Genomic DNA, 21,835 nt, shown 5'->3' with positions numbered 1-21,835 from the left:
TGGCGCTATGAGGGTGACGGAGTTAATTAGTGACTGTAAAACGCGGTTTGTGAGCTCATCAGAGAAGTCATGCTCAGTACACACTATTTATAGCAAAGCAGAAGTATGCATACTGTGTGACATTCCCCTCTTTTTAAGTATAAGGACTTCAAAAACTCATAGGCACCGGGCCCTAGTCACCTTACAGGGAGGCGGGAAGCAGTGCGGGGGCGGGAAGCAAACGCGCCAACCACGCGTGTCCGCGCGCAGGTGCCGGGGGCGGCGGCGGCAACTCCGCAGCGTCTGCCCAGGAGGAGAGTTCGCGGCAGCTCGCGGGATGCTCCTAGATGCAAGATGTGTCTCTGGCCAGCAGGAGGAAGGAAGAGGAAGTGAGAGCAGCGGCAGCCGGCGGCAGCGGCCGGCGACCCGAGTGTAAGTGCGTGCGTTCGGGCAGCGGCGGCGGGCGAGGATGGGCACGAGATAGAGGCAGAGCCACCGCCGTCCACGGCCCCGAGAGGGGCGACAGAACCTCGGGCACCGGTCTACGGCCCCCTCCCCGGCGGTCCGGCCCCTGGGAGCCCTCGTCACCGCGTCCTGCGACCCCGGGCAGGTTCGTAAAGTTTTCAGGGCTGGCGCGGCGCCCAGCTCGCTGACCTCGGCGGCCCGGGCGGGGGCCGGGGCAAGACGAGGGCGCCGCCGAGACACTTTTGTTTCCTCCCGGGGCCCCGCGGTGCGGGCGGGCGGAGGCTGCGGGCGCGCTGCAGTTGGGAGGTCTAGGCAGAGGGGGGTCCCGAGTGACTAGAGGCACAGGGGCAGTGGACACTGGGGGCAGCTCCGGAGTGGGACTCACAGCCGGGACCCGCGGAGGTGGCCCGGGCAGGGTTGGCTGGAGGGGGCGCCGGAGGGCTGCGCCACCGGCGTAGGGGTGCTGGGACCTAGCAGAGTGCACCGGGACCTTGCGGCCAGCAGTAGTGGGGCCGGAGAGACGGGAGGCTGCGCCCAGTCGCGGTGGGCGGCGAAGACTCCGGGGCTCGCTTGGGCGTCGCAGATGGGAGGGGACCCCCGGAGAGCGCGCTCCCGGGCTGGGGCGCGACGGGCGGCGGGGACCCCTGCGAGCGTTCGCTGGTGAAGACCCGCCTCCCGGGGCCACGCGGGGCTTCCCTGTGGGGCCCGGGAGGGAGGGCGGCGGGGGCTTCGATGGAGAGGCTGGCGTGGGAGAGGGCGGACCGGGCGCCTTTCCCGGAGAGCGGCGGGCGTGAGGCGCTGGGGAGGGAGAGAGCGAGCTCCGCGCCGCGGTAGCCCCGCGGCTTTGAGGAAGAGGAAACCCAGAACTCAACGAGCCGCGGTGCGCTTGTGTGGGGTTGGGAAGTCCGTGTTGTGCCGCGGGCGCGCGCCCGGCGTGTGTGTGTGTGTGTGTGTGTGTGTGTGTGTGTGTGTGTTCGCGCGCGTCATTGCGCGCGCGCGGGGGGGGGGTGTTTCTTTCCCATTGCCCCTCGGGGGTGGGGGCTCACTTCTACTGACTCTCTTGCCTTGGGCCCTTTGAACTAGGCAGCTGGAGCACGGGTTGTGGGACCTGGATTGACCTGACGCTGCAGAGTTTGGCCACAAGCAGGGACAGCTCCGGGGGCCTCTGGACAGCTCCCGAGGCACACTGAGCTCAACGAAATGCACCCAGGGACTGTGGGCCGCCTGCCTCTGGCCTAAGAAACAGAGAGGGGGTTGTTGGAATTTTGGGGGAAACCGGGGAAGAATTTCTAAATTTTGCTTTTTTTTTTTTTTTTTTTTTTTTTTTTTTTTTTTGATGTACAAAATAAAAATAATCAGCGTTTACATACCAAAATCTTTGAGAGCAACCTGGGACTGGAGGATCCTGTTTATTTGTAATGACTCTTAGATTGGGAAAGCTGGCTGCAGAGCGGGTCCATTAGAGGCTTCTGGTCATGGTCTCCACGTGTCTCACCTCTTCAGCAGCTCTCCAAGGTTATTTCAAGGTTTACTATTTCCACTCCTCAATTTACAGGACTGGGGATCCTTGTGAGTTTAGCGCCAGGTCACTTGCAGGCTTGTGACGAAGACTCCATACTCATTTCTTCTTGGCTGCCCCCTCTCGCTCCCTCCGTCTTTCCCTCCCTTCCTTCGCTGCCCTTTTGATCTTCTGCTCTTCACTATGGTACATTCGCTATCTCTTCAGAATTGTGGATAAATGTGCTTATGGCCTTTCTTACTGTGTTTGCTATTCGGTTTTTGTTAAAGTCAGATGGAGTGGTCAGCTGACAGGATGACCCCAACTGTGAGGACTCCTGGTGTGGAGGAAGAGTAAGCTGGAGAAATCTGGGGGATAGGAAGCTGGGAAGACCGCTGTCTGTGGAGACTTTGTGCCTAAATAGTCATTGGCCTCAGGGTGGGTGGTCCTAGATGGGCTGCCATGTCCGCACAGCGGTGTGTCCTTGTTAACTGCAGTAATTCTGACTTCCTGACATTTTTCTTTACTGCTTTCTCTCCCCAGGACCTTTGCACGTACTGTTCTTCTGCCTGGGGAGCTTTCCCTCACATGTCCTCATGACTCATCCTTTGCTTCCTTTAAGGCTCTCTGCTCAGGTGTCAGTTTAAAAGGCCTTTGTGGACAGCTGTCTCGGGTCCTCTAGTGTTACCCAGGTTTCCCTCTCAGCGTTTATTACTCCTTGGCATTACATATCCACCTGTTTATTTTCTTACTGTCTCTCCCATGAGGATGGAAGTTTGAGCAGGCTGGTGACCTTGTTCACAGATCCAGATAACTCCCAGCACAGGGTTGCAATGTGCTCAGTCAGTATTTTGTTGGCTGGCAGATAGGGGGTTGCCCATGCTGGCCGAGGCCACTGGGAAAACATGCTGAGAAAAATCCCACAGTATCAGTGGCGAGTAGGAAGCCAAGCTTTTACTCTACCCTAGTCCCCTTCTCCCTGCTCTGCCACTGTTATTTCAGAGCCTCCTCAGTCCTGTTAGAGCCCTTCATCAGAACTGCAGGCCGAGGAGAGATACAGAGAGGACATGGCTTGGGGCATGGTATAAAAAGCCGGGCACTTGACTAAAAGCCCAACTGCTCCCGATCTGCTGTAGCACCTCCCCGCTCAGAGGATGTCTTTTCAAAGCCCATGCTGCTTTAAGTCAAGGAAATACTCCTCTGGAGGACGGGCATTACCAGAAGCAGCAAGAGGCCCACATGTGTACCCCGTTCCTCCCTCTTTCACAGAGATGGAGCTGAATTGAAGGCAGAGGAGTAGCGGTTGCTAGCAGGACCAGGAGAGGGAGGCAGAGGGAAAAGCGGGAAGACAGATGAAGGAAAGAAGCAAGAAAAAGCCCTTGGAAAGGGAGAAGATGAAAAAGAAGCAGGCGGGTGAGGGGCTTCTGTAAGAGCTGCTGGCTTGGAAGTAGTTCTGAGACTTCAGCACCAACGAGAAGTCAGCACTTGAGTGTTCTCAAGCAATTTGCTTGCTTTGGGTATTTGGTGTGATGTGGGTGGGGAGGCGTGTGCAGGAAGGGAGGGCTTTGAAGTTCAGGCCCAGAGGATGTGGTGGGGGAGGGCAGGTGGTGCGCCAGCGCATGAGTGCTTGCTTCATCACCTGGTCCAGCGCTGAAGCTTCAGAAGGGCCATTCCTATTAGAATAGTATTTGCTATCCTGCTCCGGAACAGTGGGCCGCTGTTTTATTAGTTAATGCCTGCAGCCATCCAAAGGAGATAGCTTGGTGTAGACATCCTGTTGAATGTGGAGAAGGTGGGAGATTACTAAACCTTTCTGCCTTACAAAGCCTCAAGTGTTTGCTGCAAGAGTTGTGTAACTCGGTTCAAGTCAACGAACACAGGGCTTTGTTTGCTTCAGGTTCAGCCCAGGAGGAGAGCCCGAGACCCACTTAGCAGGTCCATATCAGCTGTCTAAAACTCAAACTGAAGGAAGCAGAAGGCAAGCCCTCTGAGGACGTTGAGGCCAAAGGGTCTTAGAGGCAAGCCTCTCAGTTACTAGTTAGTTCATGACCTGCTAGAAATACATAGCAAGATGCTGCTCCATAGAAACAAGGGCAGGAGGCGGGGGAGCATGTATAGTTCAGGGGTGTATATATATGCTGGCAAGCATGCACCAGGTCATGGGTTCTGTCCTTAAAGACACACAGAACAGACCCTTAGTACTGAATATGTAGTACCATATGGGTTTAAGTTTTTAAAGTTTGTTTTAATAATCCTAGAGATTGTGAGAATTTTTTTCACCAACTTGTCAAGAATTCTGATGAATCCACAGGGCCATGCTTTCAGAAGTGTCTAGCAGTTTCCCTTCTACAAAATACTGGTAGTTTAATTTCTTATGAAAGATGCTGTTTCTAAGTGAATCACGTGCAGTGTGGGCCTTTGACTTCACCCTAAAAACCTTAGTATTTATAGAAGTCAACGTTGTGCCAGCCCCCGATGTCTTAGAGTGACAGGGGACCCAAGTGACCAGCTCTTGCCTGCAAAGGTGCTGAGTCAAGCCGTCCATCCTTAGTAGCTCTCGCTGTACTCAGAGGGACATCAAAAGTACCTACCGTTTTCTGGCGTGTGCTAGCTTTGAGCTTTTGGAAATGTGCTCTACTGAACCTTTCCTTTCCAGTTTTACCCCCGGTAGTCTCCGTGTACATGATTCTGATTACTTTTGGAGATTTGCAGGGGCAACCATTCTGTTTTGGTAGTAGCCTAACACCACTGTGATGGATAATTAGATTAGGTATTCCTGCTGGCTTGGGTTTAAGACTGGCTAGCCAAAGAACAAAGCGAAAGGCCAAGAACTTCCACAGTGTCCAAATCAGAAGGGTCATGAAGGCCAGCCATGAGACAGGGTGAGGCTTCTGTGACATGTGTGGCCCTGCAAAGCGTTCCAGCTCGCAGCATAGTGCTTTTAGGTTCACCAGAGCCAGTCGGCGTACACCGGGCACACACTGGCTGCTGTGCTCAATTTCCTGGGTAATCTAGGTTGTCTGAGTGTTAACAATGGCAACTTATCTGTGGCAAGCAGCCCTGAAGCCTGCCAAGCCCTGCCACAATCAGTGATTAAATTAACTCCGCGTGCTTCAGCCCTCCATTGGTGCAGGTACAACTGGAGCAGAATTTTCTCAGCAGCCTAAAGTGAGGCGAACAGTTAAGTACTGAGGTGGGAATATATGTGGGTGAAGGAATGCTGTCTCATCAAACGGAATTAGCCACAGCAACAACCTGGCCCAGTGCTGAGTGGAGAAATTAGTCACATGTATAAATAGAAAAAGATGCTCCTCCATCTTCTGGGCCCCCACAAACCCTGGTTTCCAGAATCTGAGCAAGATTATAATTGGAACTTCGGTTTTAGGCATCGAAGCTACATTGGGCTATTTTAGTTCTAACGGTTAATGTAGGGAGCACAGCTTTCCTGAGTAGGAAATGCTGGCAACTCACTGTTTACTCTAGGGCAGCTGTGCTGGGTGGGCGACACTTCCGGAGAAGCAGCAGTGGGCTGGGGGAAGGGTGCCCAGGTAAAGCATTATGGAGCAGCGTGCCGGATTTTTTTCCATGGCTTGGCTGACACTCTTCCCTATGGCATACCCAGTGCAATTTTTTTTTAAATAGAAAAGAAATAAGATATGCCCTTAGTTCAGATAGGGGTACTGCTTTGTGGTATAACATGTGCTTGGCCTAGGTGAGGCCTTGAGTTTGACTCTCAGTGCCTTAAAAAGAAAACCAACAGAAGAAATCCCTTTAGTTCAGATGGATGTGTCTCAGGTTGCCATGACATCTAGCTTGGGATATCTCTCCTACCACTGAAATAGAGAATTTTAGAGTTGATTCTCCCTGGATATTTCATTCTCAAGTTGCCCTTATCCTTGAATCTAGATCCATCCATCTGTGGGCTCTCACACAACTATAAGCCAATGGCACAATATTGGAGGATGAGGCAATTTATTGAGAGAGAGACAGAGAGGGAGAGAGACAGAGACAGACAGAGACAGAGAGAGACAGTGAAAGAGAGATGCACACACACGCACACAGAGAGAGACACAGAGAGAGAGAGACAGAGACAGAGAGACAGAGAGAGGTCTTTATCAAGGAAAACATTCTTTAGCCAATATGTGGGTGGGTTATGGTGCAGGCTTAATTGTGGAACCCATTGGGAGGGAACCAGTTGACGCGAATATTCTTCATGGTGTTCTTGTCCGTTTGTCATAGCTTTGCTACTTCTTCCCATGGAATAACACCCACTGGGGAACCGGAGACCTGAGCCCGTTAAGCAGGATACCTCTTCTTGGGCAATGCAGAGGTTGCTGCTGTTCTTCTTTTCTACTTACAGACCATTTCCCCTTTTGTTGTCCCCTTATATTTTGGGTGGTCTCAGCCTTGGAGCCATTGTCATTTGAAGTGGATAATTGTTTCTATTGAGAACTTTCCCTTTTCAGGATGCCCACCAGCTTCCCTGGTCTCTATTCACTAGGTCCCAACAGTCACACTCAGTTGAGAACAACCAAAACTGTCTCTACAGTTGGTAAGTCTGTGGTTCAGGGGCCAACCCCAGACCTCCCTTCCCCTCCCCTTCTTGGTGAAGAACCTCTGCTTTGTTTCCTGAGATCAGAACATCTGTGTGCAATCTGAGCATCTGATACTAGACTTTCAACAGCAGGTATAAGTGTCCCAGCTTTTGGCCCCTGGTTATTCCCTGAAGCTTAGACAGTGAATATACAGATGGGGAACTCATTCACTATGTTCATTCATTTGCCTTAGTTTCCCCCCTAACTTCCCTCACTGCTAAATGGCAATTATCTTCCCAAGTCAAGTTGGTTGCAGATCTGACTTTAGTGTCCATCCTGTAGACTGGGCAGAAGAAAGCTAAAAAGCAAGTTTCTGTCCCAGTTTCCTCGAGGTTTTGAGTTTGACGACTGGTTACTGCCTTCTCTGTAACCTTTACACAATCGTTAGAGGGTAAATGAATGGGGCAGGGTGGTGAGGAGTTGTCAGCTTGGCTCAGCCAGAGGCCTTGTCACAAGGTCAAGAAATGGCTGCTTGGAGTCCAGTAACTGAGGACAGAGGACAGTGTCTGCTCCTGGGCTTGGCAAATGTGCCTTGGCCGGTCGGCCCGGAATGGATATGGAAGTTCCATCAGTGTGCTAGGACCTTGTGGCAGGTCACGGAGAAACTTAAAAGGTATTGGCTTAAATGAAGTCCTTTCCTCTCAGTGTATTAGATTTTGTGTAATCTTATGACATTATTTTCTTACGTAATTACATGTCAACCTTTTTATTTGCGTCCCCTGGCTTCTCTAGTGTCCAGAGCGGTAGCTAGAGGCTTAGACTGCACAGAACTGTCGCTGGCTTGTACGTTAGCTGTGCTTTCCCAGGGCAGCAGCCTCCTGCGAGTCACAGCCCGGTAGCAACCCTCCACCCTTCCTTCCGCCCTTTGTACCTTTTTATTTTCAGTTTGAGATTGCATTTGGAGCACCAGGGTTCTGTGCTCTGGCATTCAGTGGCTCAGTGTACTGCATGAGATATATTTTCCAGGCTGCTACACACAATTACTCTTCATTTTGAAGTATAATGTATTTCAAAATATATTTTTTTTCTGTTTTGGGGCTCTTTAACCCAAATGTATAAACCGCAGCTGGCGTTGCCTGTGGCCTTCAGAAGACGTGTGGCTTGGGAAGTTGAGCCAGTGGAGTACTTTGGTTAGACTGCACATTTTTGGCTGAGAGAAGAGTGAATTCCAATAACACTCAGTAAGGCTGGTTTCAACTATATTCCTGCCCACCCTCACACCACTCTGCCCTACCGTGCCCTCATGCCCTAGATTTTTCTAGTGGACCGGTACCTTAGTTACTCCAGTTATGTGCTACTTGGTGGAAGGACTAGTAGTTCAACATTTTGGCTTGGGGAAATGGGACCTAATCTTTCCTGTAGTAACTAGTAAGTGTCACATACACACATGCACACACACACACACACACAAGCACACAAGCACACCTCACCTAATAATGCAAGGTCCCTTGAAGCAGAGGAATGATGATGCTAGCTGCTAAATTCTATTTTCTCCAACACTTGCCATCTTCACTGACTGGGAACCGTGTTAAAGCAAAGTGTTTCTCAAGGAATGAACACATTTCCGTTCTCTTTGGACCCACTCCACTCAGCAAGTGACTTAGATTCATAGGCACTGTTTTCTCAATCACTGTTCTTCTGTTTATAGAGTTTTTGAAAAATATGTGCCTGGATTTGCATAAAAGAAGCATAGAAAAACTTGATTTTTTAAATTATATTTTAAAAAGCAGAGAGGGGTGTGATGTAGTTGAGTGATAAGTTTGGACAAAGGCTTGAGTTCTGTTCTCATCATTTGAACAGAATGACACACACACACACACACACACACACGGATCTTAAATGCCTATAGAGACTTAAATTGCACTGTTATTGCTGGCCTTAGCCCATCACAGTACCTCACCCCTTCTTCATTCAGCCAGGCTTCCATCAGTCAGCCACGCCACAGCCATTGCAGCTGTGGTCAAGGCACTCCACATCTGGAGCTTTGCTAGGAACGGATGAATGAGAAGGAAATCAGTTAAGAGATAATGGTGACTACCAGTACTGCAGGTTTGCTGGTCACGGGGGAAGAAGTACACAGGTTTGGGAAAGATCTAGAAAACTTAAGGAAAAATTGTTCCCAGAGTCAGTTCTGCTGGGAACTAGACCTTGGGTTGGATGGCAAAGAAAGCCAGAGGCTCTTAGGCCATCCAGGTTTGATGAGGACTCTGTCCCATTGCAGCCTGGACAGAAGATGAGCTGATACAGCAGGCAGGAGAAACTAAGGAAGGCGCCTTGTCAGCTTCTGTCCATCCTCTAGACCTGCCCAAATAAACACCCAGTCTTGGGGAGAGGAATAAATAAATACAGCAGTGAGCTTGCTAGCGGAAGGCGGCCCCACCCCCACTACCCATCTGAGACCCCACAGCTGGCTCCCCCAGAGCAGATGGGTAGGGGGCAGTATGCAGTCCTGATGTTGCGGCCACCCACTGAAGGAAACAAATGGAGGACTTGGTGACTGATTGGATTTGGGAAAGGGAAAAAGAACAGTTTTTGAAGTTTGGAACTAAACAAACATGCCCTTGTTAATTGAGGATTCTAGCTGGTTTTTCAGTGTCAGCCGGGTAGGGGAAGTTCATTGTCTTCCTCTGCCTCAGTTTTCACATCTGTCAGGTGGTTTAATGCAAATCTGCAGTCTTTGGAGCTGCTGACCTGGCAGCTTTAATGTTGACTATAGAGTGGTTTTGGTGCATTGGTTTACTTGTTGTCGATGCCATCTCTGTTAGCAGTAGTTTCTTTTTTTTTTTTTTAACTTTCTTTTTTTATTGCTTTATAAATAATACCATTCAGAATTTCCACTTCCTTCCCTCCTCCCATCTCCCTCCCGCTCCCCCACTCACCCTCCCTCTTCCCCCTCCAGTCCTAAGAGAGGGTACCTGCCCTGTGGGAAGTCCAAGGCCCTCCCCCCTCTATCCAGGCTTAGGAAGGTATGCATCCAAATAGACCAGGATCCCAAAAAGCCAGTACATGCAGTAGAGACAAATCCCAGTGCCATTATCATTGGTTTCTCAGTTGCCCCAATTGTCAGCCACATTCAGAGGGTCCAGTTTGATCACATGCTCGTTAATTCCCAGTCCAGCTGGCTTTGGTGAGCTCCCATTAGATCAGGCACACTGTCTCAGTGGGTGGACCAACCCCTCGCGGTCCTGACTTCCTTGCTCATCTTCTCCCTCCTCTGCTCTTCAACTGGACCTTGGGAGCTCAGTCCAGTGCTCTGACGTGGGTCTCTGTCTCTATCTCCATCTGTTGCCGGATGAAGGTTCTGTGGTGATACTCAAGATAGTCATCAGTCTGACTATGGGGCAAGGCCAGTTCAGGCACCCTCTCCTCCACTGCCCAGGGTCCTACCTGGGGACATCCCTGTGGATACCTGGGAACCCCTCTAGAGCCAGGCCTCTTGCCAAAACCAAATTGGCTCCCTTAATTAAGATATCTTCTTCCCTGTTCCCATATCCGTCCTTCCTCCATCTCAACCATCTCACTCCCCCAATATCAGTAGTTTCTATGCAGGTTTTTAACACCCAAATCTCGCTACACTTATTTAAAGACTTACATTGATTATTTAATTTTCTTTAAGAGGCCTGAGCCATTCCTCTTAAAAACTCAACTGGACTTTGCTTCATACGTCTTTGCTTCAGAAACAGAAGTGTAAAAACTGCCACATTCGGATAAACATCATCCATTGTGATCGAAATGAACTAACATAGTAGACGATGCTGCGGATTTGGTGAATTCAAACACAAACCCATGTAAGTTGATACGTATCTCTAGTTCAATTCTAGCTAACCTGGGATTTCACTTCATTGCTGATCCGCTGGGGATAGAGACTGGAGGCTGTTGTTCAGGCCTCTTCCCTATCCCTTGGTTCTCACTTTCTGGAAAAGGGCTGTTTACATCAAGACAAAGGAGCTCTGTGAGAAACTCCCAAGTTAAGTTAGTTGGGTCCTAGTGAGTAGCAATGGATAGGCATTGAATTCGGATGAACTGGGTTTTATATGACTGCGTTGTTTGTAAAGGAAACTCAGTGGTCCCCAGATACTTTGTAAGCATCCCCTTTAAATCACTTACAACCTTATGGAAAGAAAGTGACTGCATAAAGTGTCAGTGGAATGTGGGTGGGTGTAAAGGTTCAGCTTTCTTTTTTAACCTGAGCTGGATCGTTAGACTAGCAATCAGAATCAAAGTCATTCAAAGCATAAGATAGAAAGAGAAGAAGAGGAAGACCATGGCCTAATGGGACAGACCCACAACAGCGCTGAAGTACCAGTATAATTAGTTGTACCAACTTTCTTACTGTTCAGAGTATTCCGTGTAGAACATTTTATTCAATGTCCACTTTAAGCCAGCCCCACGGTTCTCATTTCTATTCAGTAGCTCTGGTCATTGTTTGTTTGGGTTTCTACTCTGCTCTGTAAGTTCCTCTAGGAAGGCAGCAGCTAGCATACTAAAGTCTTACACAGTAGCTCCTGTATCCATTAAGTGGTTGTTTAGCAATGGCTTTTGTGAGTGGATTGAAAGAAAGACAAACTTCAGTGTAGACATTAGCTGTCATGAATTGAAGCAGAGGCTTGAGAGGGGAATGTTCAAATGAAAGAACTTCTGTAGACTTTACTTTGGAAGTGAGACATGACTTCAGTCATGAAAAGCCACCAACAAATTACATACTGTCTTCAGTATATAAAATTTTTAGCCAGGTGGTGGTGGCGGTGCATGCCTTTAATCCCAACTCTTGGGTGGCAGAGGCAGGTGGATCTCTTTGAGTTTGAGGCCAGCCTGGTCTACAAAATGAGTTCCAGGACAGCCAGAGATGTTACACAGAGAAACCCTATCCCAAACAAACAAACAAACAAACAAACAAATAAATAAATAAGAAAGAAAAAGAAAATTCAGCCCTTCGCTGCTGTTGTTCTCAGGTAGAGTGGCGCAGATCCTCCGGCCTCTGCAGGAGTTACGCAGCAGTGGTTCCTTCCTGCCTGTCAGGCTTGGTGCATTGCTTGGAAGAGAACCCAGTGGCAAACATTTAAAGACTCATGGAAAGGTCTATGCTATAAACTATATAATAAATTCCTGGTGAAACAGGAATTCTACTCACACGATGTAGCCAGCAGTTTAAAGATTCCAAGTACCTTGACTCCCTTTCCCTCTTTCCAGTTGTGCCCTTGTCTGCAGTATATTTTAAGAGGTCCTTGCCAGCTGTCAGTGTCCCCTCAGTTACTGACATTCAGTTTTGTCTTGGTTGAGGATGTGGCTTTGGAATGCTATGTGGCGTGGGTCAGAGCACTTGGTGACCACAGATGAGGAGCAATTTGTCTGAAGAGTCTTACTACCTCAGGAGCATGTAGAAGAGCAGTCACGTCCTAAGGCCATCACCCCAGCTGTCGCCAGCTGCCTGCAAGGGCAGAATGGCCATTCCTGTTCCCAGAAGACGTTGTTCATGGTGGACATTTTGTTGTAATTATTGCTGCCTGAAGTTTATTGAAAATCTTTTCCAATGTTCCGCTAATAAATTTAGAATATGAAGGTATACAATGAAAATTCCCAGACCATGAAGACTTGTAAGAAGTCCCTGTGGAGATTTCCACATCAGCTTTTATTTCAATGTCCATATCTCTGTCAGCAATGGATAGCTTACTGAAAGGTTCATAACCAGATCAGACCAAGGCCTAGAGAAATGGCCTAATACCAGCTTTAACAGTGGTAAATCTAGAAATTGTTTGGGAAGAACGGGGTCCATTCGTTTGAAACACATGCAAAGAGAGTGTGTAGGGCCATATGCAGCAAAGAGGTCACTGTGGCATCTCGGCCTGATCAGTCAAAAAACCAGTGACAGAGGCTTCGGCTTCCGGGAAAGGGAATACATGCACTCCCTCCTCCTCCTCCTCCTCCTCCTCCTCCTCCTCCTCCTCCTCCTCCTCCTCCTCTTTCTCCTCCTCCTCCTCCTCCTCTTTCTCCTCCTCCTCCTCCTCCTCTTCCTCCTCCTCAGACAGCGTTTCTCTGTGATAGCCCTAACTATCCTGGAACTCACTTTGTAGATCAGGCTGACCTTAAACTCAGAGATCTGCTTCTTTCTGCCTCCGGAGTGCTGAGATTAAAGGTGTGTGCCACCATGCCCAGCTAGTTTAAATCCTTAATTGCTTCTCAGTCCACATACACCCCCAGTGTTTGATTTGGAGTTTCTTTTAAATTCACGTGTTTACTCACGTCTATTTATTGAGCACCAGCTCTGCACCAGAACACACAGATGCAAACATGCAAACATACACACAATTCTAGGCGAGAAATGTATTGGTCATAGGGTTCCAAAGCTATATATTGATAAACGTTTTTAATTTTTTTTATTTTATTCTATGTGTATGAGTGTTTTGGTTTCATGCATAGCTGTGCATCATATGCAGGCCCGGTGCCTGCAGAGGTCTAGAAGAGGGCATGGGATCTTCTGGAAGCGAAGTTGTGTTTGGTTGTGAGCCATTGTATGGGTGCTGGGAATGGAACACCATGTCTTCTGTAAGAATAGCAAATGTTCTTACCCAGTGAAACATCTCCCTAATTCCTGTGCGGGACATTTCAAATGGATCGAGGAATGTGATATGGTTATTGGTGCTGTGAGGGTTCTATAAGAACATTAGTCCTTCCAGCATGGGGATGGGGAAGGGATTTTACTGGGGAAAAAGAGGTATTCTTGCCAAAAGCAGTGAAAAGAGCTTTGGTTTTTTAGGCCTGGAGAATTGTAGCCCTGGGTTAAATTGGGAGGCGGGCTGAGGGGGGCTGTGGGTCTGGACCCTTATCTACAGGGCAGTGAGAGGTCACCCATGTCTTTCCCCTGAGGAGTGACAGGGTAACATCTCTGCTGTGAAAAGCCCTTCCTGGCTTCAGTGTATAAACCGTACATCATTTCATTTTGGTCACAATATGACTGCTATTACTACTTTTAGAATCCAACAATTTCTAAAAGAATCAATTTAGTCATTAGTTTAAATCCTTCAGCGTTTAAGCAGCCATTTAAAGAATGAGTCAGTGTGGGTATGGCAGCCCTTAGGAATGAGAGTGGACGCGACTCTGCGGTTCTTGGCTTTCAGAAGGCCTCAGACTTTTGGGGACCCAAAAACTGCATCTCAGCCAGCTCTGGCTGGTTCTGATAGAGAGGAACAGGCTCCAGTTCGAGAGAAGTGCTGTCCTGGTAGGAACTGAGAAGAGAATCTGGACCGACAAGTCCAAACCTCAGCGTGCAGTGGGCAGAGGGTGGGACCAGAGGCTGTCCAGGTTTCAGCCCGGGCTCCTTTCCCATTCTCGAGGATTTTCTTCCAGTGCACTTGAAATGGATTCTAAATCCCTCAAGTTTCTTCTCATTTATTTTCTAATCCTTTCCTCTGTGGCTCTTTTCTTAGCTTTGTGCCTCACTCTGGCTCACTCCGTCTGTGTTTGCGATCTTTTCATTTTGTTGGTGCTTAATGAGAACCCTTCTCCGTGAGTCCTGGATTCAGCTGGCAGGCAGGTGTGGGGCGGAGAGGCCTGTGTGGTGAAGGAGAGGCACCTCTCTGGATATGACCGGATTTGCCCTGCAGTAGGAGGCTGATCTCACCGTACCGGGCACGCTCAGTTCACAATCGCCACGATAGAGAGCTGTGTGCAGGCGTGGAGGACCAGGGACACAGTGAGAATTAGTTGGGGAGGGGGGCATGGTCTCTCATTTACTTTCCTGTTTCCTATGCTTGTCCAGAGGGACAGAGACATAGATCTTCTGTACCAAGCAGGTAGCAGAACTCAGACTTCCTGCTTAGCTGTAATCAGGGAGAGATGAAAGTGAAGGGCAGATGTCAGGCAGAAGAGAAGCCACACAGAAAGGATCCTGTAGTCTCTAGGGGCGGTCACGACGAGGGTCTCAGAAGTGCCTGGGTGCACATCTCCCTCTGGTCCACATGGTGCCACCAGGTGGTCCCCTCCTCTGGGAGCCTTCTGGACACACTTGTCCCTGTGCCGGCGGTGCTCCTGTCGCCTTGTTTTCTGGTTAATGACTTTCCCCCTAGTAGCCTGGAGTTTGTAAGTAAGCCCCTAAGAGGTGCCAGTGGGCCTGTGTCGAAGGAAGCATCGTTAGCCACGTACGCGTGTGCTCCGTGTTCTTTTACAGGCATCTCGGGACAGACTTTAAGATGCCTTTTTGGATGTGTCTGAGTCAGGGCCCCAGGAGCAGTACATTCAGGAATGACTGGCTTGTGACTCTCCTTGTCCCCAAATTTGTTGAAGACTAGTCTTGCCTGAGGTCACTGTGACAGAAGAGCTTCTGGCTGTGGTTCGGAGATGGTGTCAGATGTGGGGAAGCACACGTATTGGCTGTGGAGCGTCCAATCCCCTGGAGGCCTCAGTTAACGCTGCGGTGTCCTTCCACAGGGTCCAGATCTCTGCCAGACTTGGAGCTTGCCAGCAGAGAGCTCCGCCCTTCTGCTATTGTATTACTTCAGCAGAAGCGGTCAGCACTTGCTTGCCTCCCTGTGATTATCTCCTAGTCATACGGAGTCCTTAGGGGCATAAACAGAGAAGACCACAACTGGCAAGAATGTCAGAGCTTTTTAATGGGTCAGACTGTAGCTCTTCTGGCCTCTTCACCTTTGTCCCGAGGACAGCCAGGGCTGATCTTGGGAGAGTCTGATTTCTTTTTCCTTCTTCTTCATTCTTCCCTAGCTCCTGTGGGTGATCAGGCATTTGTGACACAGTCTGGGGGTTGGGATCTTTACCACATATGTGGTTGCCCACACTTCATTTATTATATTCTGAAAGGACCACAGCCTTGATAATTTATGTTTCTGGGCTATAATTGCATATTATATCTGGAGCAGCTATCAGGGTTTTCAACTAGCAATTGAAATTTGATAGTTGCCTGGGCTCTTCCTTGTTGGAATGATTTATCCTGATGTCCAAGTGCTGAGCTGAGCCCATTTCTGTGAAACCAAATAGTGCCCACATAGCAACTTGCAACTTAGATGTTCTGCCTTCTCTCTGAAAGGGACAGAGCAGACCTGGGCTTTCGGCACCACATGTGCCAGCCCTCTCCAGATAATTTTCCCCCTGCAGAAAAATAGACAACCCCTTGCTTCCTTGGCATACGGGTACTGCCAGTCGCTGAAGATGTCTGTTTTAATTGTTCACTCCAAAAATGAAGAAATAGCCACAGCATGGTGTCAGGGACCCACAGAAAGAGAGGCCTGAGCCAAGACTCCACAGACCACCTTGGCCTCCATAAGCTCCTTCTCTGGCTAGGGCCACAGTGGGCTCTTGGGTCTCTGGAATAACTGTCATCAAAGTCATTGTCCAGTAGTCCCTGAAAGGCCAGACTCGTTACTTTTCTCGGATACCCAGACAATCTGGACGCAAACACTGTGTATGTACATCCCGAGCAGAGAGACTCTGGCAGGCTACGGTTCCGGCAGCAGAGTAGCTTTCAAAGGAAACTGACCTTGCCTTTCTTCCTGGGTCTGCACTGGGAACTGGTCGAGAGGCCAACACTTTGTTCTTTATGGTTCAGGCTTGCCCTTTGTTAACCTGAACTTGCACTTTTCTGTTCATACAGACCAAGTGAGGATTCTGTGGACTTTTGTGTCAGTCTCTTTCCTCGTTACTGTAAGAGAATGCCCAAGGCTAGGCAACTTCATACAGATGTTTCTTTTGTCTCACAGTTCTGGCATGCAAAGGTTGAGCCTGCATCTGGTATGTCTGCTGATTTCTATGCTGGCTCGGGGTATCACCTGGGAAGAGAAAGAGAGTATACACGCGTCTCTTTTGGCCTCCCCCATGAAACAACCACCCTGTGACCTAATTCTAATCATCTCCTTACCTTTAAAAACCACCGTTAGATTCACCCTTGGGGATTGGTCTTAGATCATGTCCAAATAATCGTGATTTTTCCAGGCGTCCCATCTCTCTAGACTACCACGATCAACTAGCAGACCTTCAGGCCTGTGCGAGCTATACCTTTTCTCATTGCAATGCTGACACTGCTACCCATTTTGGAGCTGTCTGTTGGGAGACCTCACCTGGTGACTCTGCCATGGACTCCCTTTAAACATCTTTGAGGATCCTGACTTAAACAGATCCTGGTTGGAATCATCTGTCACCTGTTTAGGGTCAATTTATAAGCTTTTAAAAGTCTTTGTTTGCTTGTGTATACGTAGAAATTATGCCCATGTGTGGTCAAGATAAAAAAATAGTATCATCAATGAACAGGAGAGCTCTTTGGATTTGCAGAAGGTATATTTGCTATATAAGTATGTTTGTATGTATGTATGTATGTATGTATGTGTATTTTCAATTACTCAAAGCATATGTAAGAAAAATATATATTCAACCTAACCTCTAAAAATTTGTGGCTAATACTTCATGTGTGGCCACACATTTAACCCCGCTAGGTGAGAAGTCACTGGTGGGCTCAGAACACAGACCATTTCTGACTATTTTCCTATGTTCTTAAAGTTTGTTGGCAGTCTGAAACACATGGTATTTTAATTTCAGGAAGAAAGAAATCTCATTGTCACTGAACAGCTTATGACAATCAAAAAATTCACAGCATTTTCTGCTCTTTGCATAATGATGTGAATTTCAGGTTTGCTGGCTTTTCTAGTACTAGACTTTGCTTCCCGAGTCTGAGTGGGACAGGCACCCCCCCTCCCCCCATATGCCCCTGATGCGCTGAGGACTGTGAGAGCTCCATTATGGACGTCATTTATCTATTTATTCCTTGAGCACTCAATGCTAGCCAGCGGAGTGATTTGCCTTCCCAGAGAAGGAAGAGTAGTCAGGGACACAGCCAGTGTCTTTGGTTGATGTTGTCCTGCAGGCTGAGTCAGGAGGCCGAGGTGTGCTTAGTGGGCGTTCCTGCTCTTGGTGGCGCTCTCTGGTGTCTAGTGCTGAAGCATTGAATTTGGGGTGAAGAGGTCCTAATGTCAGGCCTGCCACTGACTGTTGTCTTTGTCCTGCTCCATGGCCCCCTTAGCTGGGAATGTTGAGGGAGGCGGTAGACAAGGCTGATGGGTGGCAAGGAGGAATCTGTAGATTGGTCAGCTGTTTGGGAGCAAGAAGTCACCAATGAACTCACTGAGCACAACAGAAAAGGTTAAACTTGAATCTTGGCACCAAAAATTCTGATTCTGGGAGAGTTCCTAGTATCCACATTATGCAGAACCCCAGGTGACCGTGGTAAGAAGCCGCCTTTGCAGATCTCTGGGTGACTTCTAGGTTCTTCTTCATCCCCCTTTTTTTTTTTAACCTGCTTTCATCTTCAGGGTCTTCTTCATGAAGTTGTGCTGACCTCGTAAACAGGCAGCTTTCCCTAATGGGTCGTTTCATGCTTCTGTGTAGAAAAGGAAAACGAAAAGAAAGAAAAAGTAAACTGCTTATGCTCAGCCACTTCCTCATTTCCACAGCTGGCCTGGGAGCACGTGACTCTACCCATGGTATCCTGTCAGTCATCTAATCTACTGTGCACCCCATTGCTTGGCAAAGAGCCTCTAACCACCAGGAGATTCTCAAAGATGGCCAAATGGGAGAGGGATGAAACTGACCAGCCCTTTCTCTGCCTCTTACTGTCTGTGTTCAGCCATGCTGTGTTACTGTGATGAAACATCTGTTCTGAGTAGTCTGTGATGAAAATGGTTTTGTTTAGTTCCCATTTCTGGAGGTTCAGAGCCACGGTGTGGCTGTGGTGAAGGTCTGTGGAAGATGCCACCCCAGAAACAGGGGTGCACGGCAGAAAACCAGAACTCAGCTGTGAGAACTGTATTAATCCCTCCCAAGGGATGATGACCCCAGAGACCTCTTAAAGGTCAAAACACTTTAACATCACCATGCTGGGCACCAAGCTTCTGATGTGGACACTTTAGAGGACACACTTAAACTATATCTCCACCACTGCATCACCTCTAGGAAAGACTGAAGTGTTCCAGGTTGGACAATGGGTGTAGCTCAGTGAAGTAATTACCTAGCAGGGGACCCCAGCCCCACTAAACAAGTAATAAAATAATGAAATGTTCTGAAATGCTTATGTATTTGGGATTGCCCACTGAGGTGTGCGGGCTGTGCAGGCTGCTGCTTCTCATTCGTGGAGGGAAGGCCCTGGGGGTGAAAGCAGGTGAGGTGCTGACATCTTAAACTAGGTGTTTTGCTATGCAACTCTACATTATAACTGGCATTCCCTCCTCCAAACCTCTCTTGCCCCATTGAAAAGGAGCCTACAGTGTGTGCCCACGGCCTCCCCTAGATGGTCAAGAACCTCCCCGGGAGAAGGAATACTGACTTCCTTGTGTACTCCCACGCGCACACACTTCCACACGCTTCTGGGTGGCACCATCCCACGCTGTTTGCGTAAAGGAGCTCCACACATTGCCAAGGCTGCTTCTAAAATTTAAACACATTCGAAAGAGAATAGAGAGAGCCTGGGGGGGGGGGGAAAGGTAACACTTCCCTTGAAGACATAAATGCCATGTCTGTGTTTTGCTTCTGCTTCTGCTTAAGGATAGAATGTTAATTAAAAAGTAAAATGTTCATCTTCTAAGCAGCGATCAGTTTGTATGTTGCTCTCCTTTTATCTGTCGAGTCTTTAGATTTTTGAAAACACAAAGTGTGAAATGTATTTCCTAGGGGTCTTTTTAATGCGCCTTTTCATTTTATTGTTTTGATCTTTAGACTGTGTGTTAACTTGAAAAACAGCCAGCCTTGTAGAAATGAATTTCATCTTGAGAATCTGGGTCCTGATCACTGTTCAGATGACAGAAACTCCTGGGCACTGAGTGTACACATGTTCGTTAACTGGTTCTGCCCAGTCCCTATCTGAAATACATTACCATGTAGCCATAGCTGCTAGCGGGCAACATAACAGGGCTTGTTACTTTGAGTTTTGCAAGCTTTTACATGTTATTTTTGCATTCATATAATTTTAATATTTGGAGACATGCTGTACCATTTCCTAAGTGCCAAAAGTGATCATTCAGTATTTTTTCTTTTATTAGGTCTAATTTAGCTTGGAAAATAATTTATTTTTTATGGATACGGTGTCTTTGACCTAGTTCTCTGTTCCCTGGGCTCTGTGTCCTCAGAAGATGAAGTTTATAATATTAATAATGTCTCCTTATTAATTCCTTTCGAACACCCCCCCCCCCGCCCATCTCCACTGTGTACATCTTTCATATTGGTAAATGTCTATTGGGTGCTTCTTTGGGTCAGCAGACTAGCCTGGGTAATGTTGTTATTGTTCCCTGTTGCACCATTTGTGTGCCCAGGGTGGATAGACCTAAATGAAGGCTCAGGGTCCTTTCTGCAATGGAGGAGCCTGCCACTCACAGGAGAAAGAGCTGTCAGCTCCTGTCTCCTTGAACTATAATTTGCTGCAGGCTGGAAGTGGGTAAGTGGCAGCTATTAAAAGGGCTTTGGAATAATTGCAGTTAAAAGCAAAGATATTATCATCTATACTTACACTCATTTTTTACTCACAGAGGGGCTAAATATTTGGAGTCTGTAAAATGCATGCAAAATACCATCCTGGGTCAATTTAGATATGACTAGTTTGGTAATAATTATTCTTCTTTATGGTTTTTGTGGACATCTGAAGCAGAGTGACCATCTATTGGTGTGAGCTCTGACAGTCTGGCTGCTGTAGCGGGGAGGTGACCGGTGTCGTTCTTTCTGGTAATCAGGTCTCCACAGCATAGGTGTTTGCTGGGGAAGAGAGGTCTCCTTCTTGGCCAGGTGCCATCATATTTATTGCTTGCATTTTGTGAATTTTAGAATTTGAAAAAGTTCAAAATGCAGATTACAAAAACGCCATGTCAGTGGTTAAGCAGACTGGGGTTGGTGGCTTGTGTACGTAGCACAGTTCTGTCTGTTTCTGTGGGATTTTAAAGCAAGGTAATTGGTCCCACTGTGCCACTATTTCCTAACCAAATGGGGTTAATAATAGCATTGTGAGGTTAGTGGATTAAATAAATGGATGTTTAATAAAATAAATATTTTGTAAAAAAAAAAACCAATAAAACAAAAACACGCCGGGTGGTGGTGGCGCACACCTTTAATCCCAGCACTTGGGAGGCAGAGGCAGGCGGATCTCTGCAAGTTCGAGGCCAGCCTGGTCTACAAGAGCTAGTTCCAGGACAGGAACCAAAAAAAGCTACTGAGAAACCCTGTCTCAAAAATCAAAAAACAAACAAACAAACAAACAAAACAAAAAACAAAACAACAACAACAGCAAAAACACCATCTCTGGTTACAGGGTTCCTAATTCCCTCCTCTTCTCTGCGAGCATTGTTCTCATGTGATGTGTATGCATACTTGGAGGCGAGACACTTATACAGTAAATATGAAAGCAAAAATATCTCAAACAAGATGTCTTAGTCAGTGCTCCATTGCTGTGAAGAGATGCCATGACCTTGGCAACTCTTATAAAGGAAAGCATTTAATTGGGGCTGGCTCACAGTTTCAGAGGCTCAGTCAGTCCCTTATCTGCCTGGCAGGAAGCATGGCAGCATGCAGGCCGACATGGTGCCGGAGAAGGAGCTGAGAGTCCTGTGTCTCCATCCATCTGCAGGCAGCAGGAAGTGAAAAGACACTCTGGGACTGACTTGGGCTTTTGAAACCTCAAAGCCCAACCCCAGTGGCATACTTCCCCCAACAAAGTCACACCTTCTCCAACAAGATCACACGCCTTAATCCTTTCAAATAGTGCATTCTCTAAGTATTCAAATAGATGAGCCTATTCTCATTCAGACTACCACAGAGAGTGACCGAGGATGACATGAGGACACACACACATGCACGCGTGTGTGCCCTCATGAACACATGCACAAAATTTTTCAAAATGCCTCGTCTCTCAGTGCATTTAGCACATTACAGAGATGTTGCTTTATTCTGTCAACTGGACTTCAGAAAACCTGCTCATTTAGTCAGACCATTTAATTCCAAATAATTGCATATGTTAATTTGTCTGGCAGGAAAATGATTGAAGTATTTGAGCTTAAGGGAGAGCTGGGCATGGCATTCTTTCTTTGGAGCCCCATGAGTCATTTCTGGGACTTTGTTCATCAGCTGCCATGTGGCAAATGCCTGTGACAATCCACTGAAGGGGGAAAGGTTCACTGTGGCTCACATTTTGAGAGGTGTTGACCGTAGTGATTTGGGCCAGTTGCCTTTTGGCTTGGGGAAAGCATCATAATAAAGCTGGAAACACAGAGCAGAGCAGAGCTGTCTGGGCAGCCAGAAAACGGGGGGGGGGGGGGGGGGGGGG

The 21,835-nt window shown here is 47.9% G+C and overlaps 1 protein-coding gene across 2 annotated transcripts in view; it reads left to right on the top strand.

Moving 5' to 3' along the window:
• Positions 1-272: 272 nt before the first annotated feature.
• Elmo1 (engulfment and cell motility 1) overlaps positions 273-21,835 on the top strand; it is a 513,908-nt gene continuing 492,345 nt past the window's right edge. The window contains exon 1 of one of the 2 annotated variants that reach the window (XM_050142466.1): positions 273-411. The gene's annotated coding sequence lies outside the window, so the exon portion shown is untranslated. The other variant, XM_050142465.1, reaches the window with a different exon arrangement.

Source organism: Alexandromys fortis, unplaced genomic scaffold (genome assembly GCF_014885135.2).
Source record: "Alexandromys fortis isolate MF-2015 unplaced genomic scaffold, M_Fortis_MF-2015_v1.1 scaffold_5, whole genome shotgun sequence".
Classification (NCBI taxonomy): Eukaryota; Metazoa; Chordata; class Mammalia; order Rodentia; family Cricetidae; genus Alexandromys; species Alexandromys fortis.
The sequence above is the reverse complement of the archived record's forward strand: the minus strand, read 5'-3'. Positions and strand labels throughout refer to the sequence as shown.